Source organism: Bidens hawaiensis, unplaced genomic scaffold (genome assembly GCF_021521415.1).
Source record: "Bidens hawaiensis isolate Kalapana, Puna unplaced genomic scaffold, B.hawaiensis_p1.1 tig00028543_1, whole genome shotgun sequence".
Taxonomy (NCBI): Eukaryota; Viridiplantae; Streptophyta; class Magnoliopsida; order Asterales; family Asteraceae; genus Bidens; species Bidens hawaiensis.
Window position 1 is genome coordinate 280,958 of NW_027494676.1, and position 10,647 is coordinate 291,604.

Sequence of the window (10,647 nt, forward strand, 5' to 3'; positions counted from 1 at the left end):
ATGGGATACTATCTTGCAGATGGTATATATCCTGAATGGGCGACGCTTTTCAAAAGCTTCAAATATCCGCAAAGCCCAAAAATGTTGGAATTCAAGACACATCATGAATCGGCAAGAACGGTTGTCGAGAGGGCATTCGGTGTCCTTCAAGCTCGATGGCACATTATACAAAGGCCAACAAAAATATAGAGCAAAAGGTTAACAAGTGATATAATGTATGCATGTATTGTACTACATAATATGATTGTAGAAGATGAAGGAGACGCAATAACTGATTGGCAGATGATGAGGGTGAAGAACTTGAACCAACAAACCATGGACCGACAGTAATTTCGAAGGACACTTGGCAAAATTCAGGAATATATGTAACAATGATGCTCATCATGTGCTTCGAAATGATTTAGTGGATCATATATGGTCTATTAAACAATAGTCGGTTTGAGTGAGGTAGAGTTTTTAACATTAGTTTATATAACTTTTTTAGTTTATGTTTGTGTGCAGTTGTTTTATTTACTCATTATGCAATTTTGAATTTTTATTTATATGACTTTTATTATTTATGTAAATTTATTTACTAGAACTTATTTTATTTTTAAATAATATGAAATAAAAAATAAGATACTTAAATAAAATTATTTTATTTATAAAAGTATTTTAGTTATAGAAAGAAAATATAAAGTAGATTTCAAATGACACTTGGAAAAATTCAGGAATATACGTAACAATGAAGCTCATCATGCACTTCGAAATGATTTAGTGGAGCATATATGGTCTATTAAACAATAGTCGGTTTGAGTGAGGTAGAGTTTAACATTAGTTTATGTAACTTTTTTAGTTTATGTTTGCGTGTGGTTGTTTTATGTACTAATTATGTAATTTTAAATTTTTATTTATATGACTTTTATTATTTATGTAAATTTATTTACTAGAACTTATTTTATTCTAAATAATATTAAATAAAAGATAAGATACTTAAATAAAAGTATTTTATTTATAAAAGTATTTTAGTTATAGAAAGAAAATATAAAAGTAGGTGATTATGTGGAATATAGAGGTGTTTAAAAGTGAATGTAGTATTGGAAGAAAAATAAGAGTTGTTATGTTTGAAAGTGAATGAGTAAAAATCTTATGTGACAACTGATGTGACTTGTTCAGTTTGTTTTTCCTTATCCATCATTGTGGATGCTCTAAGAACCTACATATGAATTGAACGATTGTATCGTGACTTTAACGCATAAGGTAAAATAGTTAATCAATAAATGAATTTTAATAAAATGGATGAATATGTAATATAAATTAATAATTTAGTAAGGAGGAATATGCGGTATATATAAGTTTTAGAAAGAAATCATATACTGTAATTGATTTTTTGATTTGAAATAAAAAGGTATTTATTAATAGTATCGTTCGAAGAATAAATAATTTAAAAAAAATTACTTGGAAGTACCCATACGTTTCAATTGCGTGATGTGATGGGGTTGGGGAATTAGAAAGAAACTGTTGTTCTTCCTTATTTAAAGAGTTGACTTTTGATGCCTTTAAATCCGCTCTTCCTTTCTCAACTTCTGTTCTACTAGATCTTCCTCAAACTCGTATCTTCTATAATTTGAATTTCAATGGCGTTAACTTCATTTACTTCACGCCCAAATATTACTTATGACGTCTTTTTAAGCTTTAGAGGTGAAGATACTCGTTATTCTTTCGCAGATCATCTTTACAAAGCATTAGTCCAAGCACAACTTCTCACTTTTAGAGACGACGATGCAATCCAGTTAGGCCACGAACTCAAGCCGGAAATAAAAGATGCAATCATCGAATCCAGGGCTTCTATAATTGTTCTTTCGGAGAACTACGCGAGTTCCAAATGGTGTCTTGATGAGCTTTCGTTGATCCTCGAGCAAAGGCAGAAGTGCAATCATTTTGTTTTACCAGTCTTTTATCGTGTATATCCATCAGCTGTTAGGAAGCAAGGTCAAAGTTTCTTTGTCGAGGGATCAAACTGGACGGTGGATACTACGGCACGGTGGAAGGCAGCATTAATAGAGGTGGCTAGTTTGGCTGGCATGGTTCTTTTAGGGTATATATGTTTTCACTTCTTTTCACGGTTAAAAGTATTATCATGTCTGTTAGGATCTGGTTAGTTATGATAAGGGTGATTCCTGATAATCGTTAAAGAATTTTGGGTCGAAAACAAGAAAAAATTTGGACCTTTAGTAAAAGAGTTTTTTTATACTGCTTAAGCAATTAAGTTTTTAAATAGCCTTATTAGCTACGATTTGGGCTGTGAAAAAAAAATATAAAAATGGGCTTAAATGAATTGATAATTATGTTTAAATATTAAGAGTACATATTTTTATAAATTTTTTTAAATAATCTAGTGTCCGCCCTCCACGCCGCCGGCCCTCAAAGCTGGCCTTGATTATGATCAAATTCATGTGATAATTTGACCTCTAATGTCTTTAGTGTTAACAGTCTAATGCAAATTAGCTAATACTTTTAGGAGCTTAATTAACAGCTTATCTAGTTGTTTTGTTGTTCGAAAACTTTGTTTTTGTGTGGATGAATAAGACCTATAACAAACCTAAAAGTAGGAGAACAAGGTAGCCGGTTTCTAGAATTTTATACCAAGTTATAAAATTTGCCTTGAAGGTGAGGAGGAATCTTGGTTTAATCCCTTTATATACGTTGAGCAATTTCAGTTTCCATCAAAAGAAAATGTGTTTCTTTGGAGGGGTTGGTTGCCATTGTTTAGTTAAATAATAAATGTGGCAGCTTTCACTTAATTAAAGGAATAGCTAGCTTTATGCTTCCTTAGAGGGGAAGGGCACTCATGAGTATTACACATGTGCCTGATCAATCATGTACTGCCACCTCATTTCTACCCTTAATTACCCACAAACCATAAAGTTACTAGCAACACCTACTCACAAGTACCTTAGAACTTTATTAATTCATTTTAATTCTTAAATGTTCAAAAATGAATCAATTTTGTATGGCAAACATTTGCCATGAAATGAAGTCATACACCTAACCATATGTTGTGGGGTGGTGTTGCCATGTGGTTTGAAACTCATACACCCTACTCATATGGGTGCCCCTTCCTCTCTTAGTTATACGGATCAAGCTTCTCTCTCCGTTTCGTCTTATGTGTGGTTAGGCGTTATGACATAAATACAATATGCATATATTCAAATATTCATATTTGTATAATGTGAAACCATGATGATCGAAGTGGAAATGAAACAAAAACATGGTTAATATATAATGGTAGACTACTAATATAGGGGTTTGATGCCACTTCATGGAATGACCTGAACAAACTTAGTTAGCTGGTCTGATGTGGCTCATTGGGGTGTCTAGTTGAGTTTTCTGGCACTGAGTTATGGATTAACATGTCTTTCTCCCATTTGCTTTTGATACGTTTGGTTTTCTGGCCCCAGAGGCAATGAATTTTTTTATTAGGGTTCAGCGTGTCGTACACGGATACTCTTCAGCTCCTAGGTCTCAAAGCTTCGTTTTTAGTAGGATTGGCTTTGCTATTCAAAAGGGGATTGCGGCGCATCTTGTTGCCTGTTTGCCTGTCACTTTATTGTAATCTCTTTGTAGTAGCTAGCTGAATGTTAATTACCTCATTATTATCTTTAAAAAAAAATTAACCAGATTACGGTTACATATTTTTGTATAATTCTGTTAGGTACTTTTAGTATTTTAGTAATAGTTTCTTTTGCTACAACTTTAATCCTTTACTATAATGTAGTACTTGTATTTTAAAGTGGCGTATATCTTCTTGGTATATCTTATGCATAAGAGGTGGTGTTAAAGTCTCCACTGAAATCAAGAAAATAATTTTATTACATTCATCTGACATATAATCCTTTTTATTCTTTACTAATCCTAAATCCCAAGAACTCGTCTTATTAAATGTATAAGAAGTTAACATGTTATTTTCTAAATATGCTATTTTTCGGTTCTTTTGTTCCAGATACAAAACACATGAAACAGACTTTATCAAAGAAGTGGTTGAGGCAGTCAACAATCAACTAGATTTGAAACGACTGAGTACTCCAGAGCATTTCCGTCGAGTGGAGACAGTCAACAGTCAACAAGATTTGAACCAACTCGGCACTCCGGCCCATTTAACTGGATTGGAGATGGTCAACAGTCAACTAGACTTAACTGGATTGGAGACTCAAGTTGAAGATATCAATTTGTGGCTGAAAGATGATGAGCAACCCAATGTTATAGCAATATGTGGCATGGGAGGCAGCGGCAAAACAACACTCGCCCAACGCGTTTATAACTTACACAAGCAACATTTTGAAAGTAGCAGTTTCGTTGAAGAAATTGGAAAACACTACAAACATGGTCTCCTTGAGCTTCAAAAACAACTTCTTAAAGATGTTTTAGGGGGGGAGGAAATAATGATATCTAGTGTTTTCGAGGGTGCACTTAAGATTGTCGAGATCTTGCAAATGAAAAAAGTTCTTATTGTTCTTGATGATATTGATGACAAAGACGAATTAAGCATTTTACTTGGAACAAACACCTTCCTTACACAAAGCAAGATCATAGTAACCACTAGGTTTCTAGATATAGATGCATGGTTTGGGTCCATATCTTGGAGGTGTTGGGTGTACAAACTCAAATCCTTGAATGATATTGAATCATTGGAGCTTTTATGTAGTCATGCCTTTGGATCCAAAGTTCCATTGGAAGGCTTTGAGGAGCTAGCAGAACAACTAGTCCAATATTGTAGAGGAAATCCGTTGGCTCTTAGAGTATTAGGTTCTTCTCTATTTGTTAGTGATAATGATCCACGTGAAAGAAATTACATGATAGAAATTTGGAGACGTAGAATAAATTCATTGAATGGAGGCGATTTTGATTATAACATTCGAGGTGTGCTACAGAAGAGCTTCGACTCTTTACCACTTGACAATCAGAGACAACTGTTTCTAGACATTGCTTGTTTCTTTGTTGGCGAAAGTAAACACGTGGTAAAAATATTGAGAGATGACTTGCATGCAAAATCTGGGATCCGGATCCTCGCTAACAGGTGCCTTCTTAATGTAGTTACTGGCAAACTGGTTATGCATCAACTCCTTCAAGATATGGGAAGAAAGATAGCTTGTGAAGAGTCCGAAGACCCTTCAAAACGTAGTAGAGTCTGGCATGATGATGAATCTTATTCTTTGTTGAAAAAAAGGCAATGTACGATGCTTGTTATGTGTATCGTTAAGCTTTTTTATTTTATTTTTTTATTTCACAGGTTCCTCTTGCAACTAGTATTCTCTAATTGCATGTCTTTCTTCATTAGGGTTCAAATGCAATTGAAGGTCTAGCACTCGACATGCGAAAGGTTAAACAAGGGATTGGATCTAAGGTAAGACAAAGAAGTAATTTGTTGTTTGATATCTGGAAATATCTACAAAGATTTTCTTAATGGATGATAAATTGCATACATCAATACAGGAAGAAAATTTTATGAGTCTAAATTCTAAAGATCAAATGTGTTGCTCACAAATTTTGTATTTGATCACCTCTAATGTTGCATTCACCTTAATTTTGGCTCATTTAACTGTACATATGAAGCATGCTAATTAATTTACCTAATTAAAAATTCGCAGCCAGTAGTGCTTAAAACTAGTTCGCTTGCAAAGATGAACAAGCTAAAACTGCTCCAGCTCAAATTTGTGACACTCACCGGGTCCTACAAGAATTTTCCAATGTTAAGATGGTTGTGCTGGCATGGATGTCCTTTGAAAACAATGCGGTCAGGCTTATTGCAGAGCAGCCTGGTGGCGATAGACATGAGTTATGGACACATTGAAATGTTTGAAGCGCCTACGGTATAATTTGTTTTCTTTTTATCATTTTACCTTTTAGCTTCTCTGCTTTAGACATCCTTCATTTAGATGTACAGTCATAGTGTAAACCTGTTATTGTGACACAGGTTCTCAATTCACTCAAGATGCTACATTTTGAAGGTTGTGAGAAACTTATCAGCATCCGCCAGCTCCACCTACTCCCTAATCTTGAGACTTTGATCCTCTCTAACTGTAACACTCTAATTCATCTTAGTAAATCCATAGAAGACCTCAAGAGTCTAGTTGTGTTGGATTTGAAAGGATGCGTGAACCTGTTGAAGTCTTCATTGAAGAATGTAAAACCAAAACGTTTATGGAATGACAGAGGAAATTCAGAGCGGTCTTTGTTTTTTTTACCAAGCTCGTTAAAGTGTTTATATCTTGATTTCTGCAAAATTAAGCACAACAATGATGTTCAGGTGGCATTCCATGCTCAATCGTTCTTTAGGCTGTGGTTAGGATGTAACAAATTTGAGTTCTTGCCTAATAGCATTGACCTTAAAATGCTAAAGACGCTCGATTTGTATTCTTGTTCACTCCTGAAGTCTCTCCCATCTATTCCAAGTACGCTTGAGGAGTTGTATGTAGAACGGTGTAATTCACTCGAGAGAATAACATTCAAATCACAGGTCGTTACAGTCTGCTGTGGTTTTCTTATGAAGGTTGTTCCAAACTCTGTGAAGTTGGAGGCCTTTTTAAGTTAGTGCCCGTAGCAAAAGTTGATGAAGCAGATCTGGTTCAACATATGCAATGGATCAAAGCATTTCACGATCATAAGGCGGACCTAGTCGTGATGAGATCACTAAAGGGAAAGATCAGCAAATCCAGGTTCTCTCTCTTAACTTTTCTCAAATGCATGCATAAAAACAAAACACATATGGATATGTTTAACTTATGAATTACTGAATTTTATGTGGCGTAGATGCTGTATGAATATGGTATAACAAGCACCTATCTGCAAGGCATAAAGGATCCAAACATGATGAGCTACGAGCATATGTCACGATTCCCAAACGTTTCCTTTCATGTGCCTTTGCATCAAAAGGAACGAAGGATTCAAGGATTACTTGTTAGTTGCTTATACAAATCTTCAGAATCCAATGACAAAGATATGTGGACTTTGTTGATGAAAATAAAAAACACAACCAAGGACCTTACATGGGTATATAACCCTATGGTGTATTGCAAACCAAGCGTTGATGAAGATGTTGTGTGGTTAAGCTATTGGCCAATCGGAAACATATTAGATGCCGGTGATGAAGTCCGTGTCAATATTATTATGGACGAACGAGTGTTCATAGTAAGTGAGTGTGGTGTCAGCCTTGTGTATATGGATTATGGTGAAGAGAACTATGAGAATAACATTATGATGAAAGAGGAAGAAGTGATTGGAGGAGATCTGTCTGAGTTCGAGGTGACCACAGGAGGCTACTATCTTTGCCGCCGTGATATATTTGGTTCAAAGACTTCAACTCGGTTAAAAAGGTTGTTTGATGATCATGTTGACTACCCAGGTAAGTTCATGTTTGAGTTATTTGTGAATGTGTTTAGTTGCTACACTAATATCACAACCTTTCCCAGAATCACAAGGATGGAGAAAACATCGTCCATACTCAAACCGATCTTGGGAGCTGAAACATCATATTGTGCGTTTCTATGTAAAGTCAAAACCACTTTTGGTGGTGTGGTTATCAGGTTTGGTTTTCCTTAGGTTTTTATTTTGGGGGTCTCAGGTTCGAATCTTAGCTCATGTGAGCGCTCTGAAATAGCAGAAGCATTACTGTAAGAACGATTCGAACTTAGGTAATAGGGTATGGCTAATGTTATGATCATCTGGGAGAAACATTATTGTCATAATGACATACGCCTTTAAAAAGAGCGGTTTCTATTAAAATGCCTTAATTGAACATAAAAGGTTTTCCTTTTTTTGAGTAAAACATAGGTTTTCGTCCAAGGTTTTCTGTTTCAGACCAAAAGTTTAAATTTGTTATTTATGCCTAAAGTTTCATTTTTTTTGCAACTTTCGTTCATCTTGTATTCTCGTTAACCTTGTTGGACTGAAATAGCATATTTTAACAAACTACATGAACGAAAATTACAACGGAAATGAAAATCCAGGGACATAAATTACAAATATTAACTTTTTGACTGAAATAAGATATTTTAACAAACTACATGAACGAAAATTACAACAGAAATGAAAATCCAGGGAAATAAATTACAAATTTTAACTTTTTGACTGAAATAGCATATATATCAAACCACATGGATGAAAATTACAAAGAAAACAAAATTCTAGAGACATAAATTGCAAATTTTATTCATTTAGACTGAGATAACAAATTTGAACAAACCATATAAACGAAAACCACGATTTACTCAAATTGATATTTGGCCTATGTTTTTATATCTCACATATCTCATTTAACCCGAAATGGATTGGGCGACTAAGCCCTTAGAAGTTTAATTTTGTTATCCTTTGAAGCTATAAATGGTAAATTTATTTTTCTTTATTCTTTTTTTATTCTTTTTATCACTTTTATATTAAAAGGTAAAAAAATATTTATAATAAGTTTGTTAGCTAACTAATAAAATTTAACGAAATCTATAAACTGAAAATGAGAAAAATATGTAGCCTATTCAAACAATCAAAAATGAATAAATAAATAGAAAAATATAAAAAATATACATTTATGTAAAATAAATAAGTTGTTAATTAGTTAATAAATTTTGTGTTAACTTTATAAAATAAAAGTGATAAAAGGAATAAAAGAAAAAGAAATAAAAGTTTATAAAGAAATCCTACCATTTAGAGTTTACAAGACCAAAACAGCTAACTGCATACGTCTAAAAATAATGTCTGATTATTAGACGGTTCTTAAAGCTTTAGGGTATGTTTGGCAAAATTAGCTGATAGCTGTAGCTGGAAACTGCTAGTTGGTGGCTAGAAGCTGTAGCTGAAAGTTGTTAGCTAGTGGTTGGAAGCTGTAGCTTTTTAGATATAGTTAGATGTTTGACAGAGTAGCTGGAGCTTTTAATAAAATATATAAAATGACTAAAATGGGCATGACTATAAACAAAAATAGTAAATGTATTTATTTTGGAAGATTATTTAAGTAATTAACATACTAAAAGCTTGTAGCTCTTTCTAAACGCTACTAGTAGAAGCTTTAAGCTTTAAGCTTTTTCTCCTGACCTAAAAGCTTCAAGCTCTTTGAACCAAATAAGACTTTTAATCGAGTATGAGCTTTTTCTTAAAAGCTTGAAGCTTGTAGCTTCTAAAAGCTCCTAAAAGCTTCATGCCAAACATACCCTTAGTGTTTCTTATTATCTTTTATTTTTAATTTTGTTGTTTGCTCCCTTGTCATTGTGTGCAAATCAGGTAGTTGTGCTGACTGGAGTCAACATAAACAATAAAAGTGAAATCAACAAGATAGCGGAGGCTGTGTCTAGTCTTGTGGGTGTTGAATCAGTTTCCATTAATTCTCATCATCGTAATACAGAAAAAACGGATACAGCATCACTATTAGTTGTTGGATATGTTTATCCTGTAGAAGTGGAAGTCTGTGTGAAGGAATTTGACACCACTGCTTTTATCTCAAGTGCTGATTTATACTAAAATTGGGATTTTCATGTAGGATATATATGCTGCATGCCCGTGGTCAAGTCCTATAAACCTAAAGAAGAAAATGTTTCGAGAACTCTTCCTCGCTTCCTTGTTGTGAAAAGAAATTTGTTGGTTTTCGGTATGTATCAAACAATGTTTATTTTTACGTTTTTATCTATACTACATTAAATATAGAGTAAATTACAGTTTTTGTCCTTTTGAATATTGAAAATTATGGAATTGCTTCTTTTCGAAAATGGATTTCACTCTATAATTTATATACACTTTTCTCAGTTTCATTTTTCACACCAACGGATGCTAAGTTTTTCAGTCAGACACCTCACATGATAGCGTTATAGTCTTTTTACTCTCTAAATGGCTATTTGTGTAACCAAGTTAAACTTGTAACCCAAAGCACTTTTCAGGGGTTATTTATGTATTTCTTATTATTATTTTTTCTTTTTGTAAATTGGAACCCTCCTACAACTAAACTATAAAATATTAATAATAGTGAGACCCCCAAACCCACTTCTTTCACACCGCAACCTGCGAGAAAATATGTTCGGGCGTGACATAATTTGTATCATAGCTTAAAGACACGAAAATAATAATAAGTGTCAGTATGTGTCTTTTCAATCATGCCGCTAAATTTCGGAAATATCTACTCAGACGAATTCGCAACCAATAAACAACATAAAATAAAAGTTTCGTTTCTCCTCCGCCCAAACGGTGTCGAGTTACTCCAGTGGCGTATGATCATACTATGAGGATGAGGATGAGATATCAACTAACCATAAAAGCAGTAAACACATAATTCATATAACATTCAATAATTAATCGAGCAATATCATAACCACGCAAATAATAGAATTGGTTTACAATAGTATAATAATAACAATTTCTAATACGATTATTGCCCCCAAAACAAAAATAAGAAAAGGGGATGTGATTACTCACCTTTAAAATAAGGTAGACGATAGCGAGAAGTTAATTAGATTTACGAGCGGTCTCGGCGATAAATCCTTATTATAAAAGTATTATTAATATGGAGCCTCATCCAAAACCAGTGGCGTCATATAGGTGTCTCTTCGACGGTGCGGAATGACTTCGTTGTGGCAGATCAATAATAGCCATCATTTAACACATGGTATGCTAATTTTTTATTTCTTTTAC

The 10,647-nt window shown here is 33.8% G+C and overlaps 1 pseudogene across 1 annotated transcript; it reads left to right on the plus strand.

The window, feature by feature from the left end:
• The first annotated feature begins 1,512 nt into the window (after window positions 1–1,512).
• LOC143577382 (disease resistance protein RUN1-like) lies at window positions 1,513–9,776 on the plus strand (annotated as a pseudogene). Its single transcript, XR_013143103.1, has 8 exons — window positions 1,513–2,077; window positions 3,983–5,222; window positions 5,318–5,383; window positions 5,628–5,849; window positions 5,954–6,695; window positions 6,790–7,381; window positions 7,449–7,513; window positions 9,250–9,776. The product of XR_013143103.1 is annotated as a disease resistance protein RUN1-like (transcript).
• Window positions 9,777–10,647: the final 871 nt, after the last annotated feature.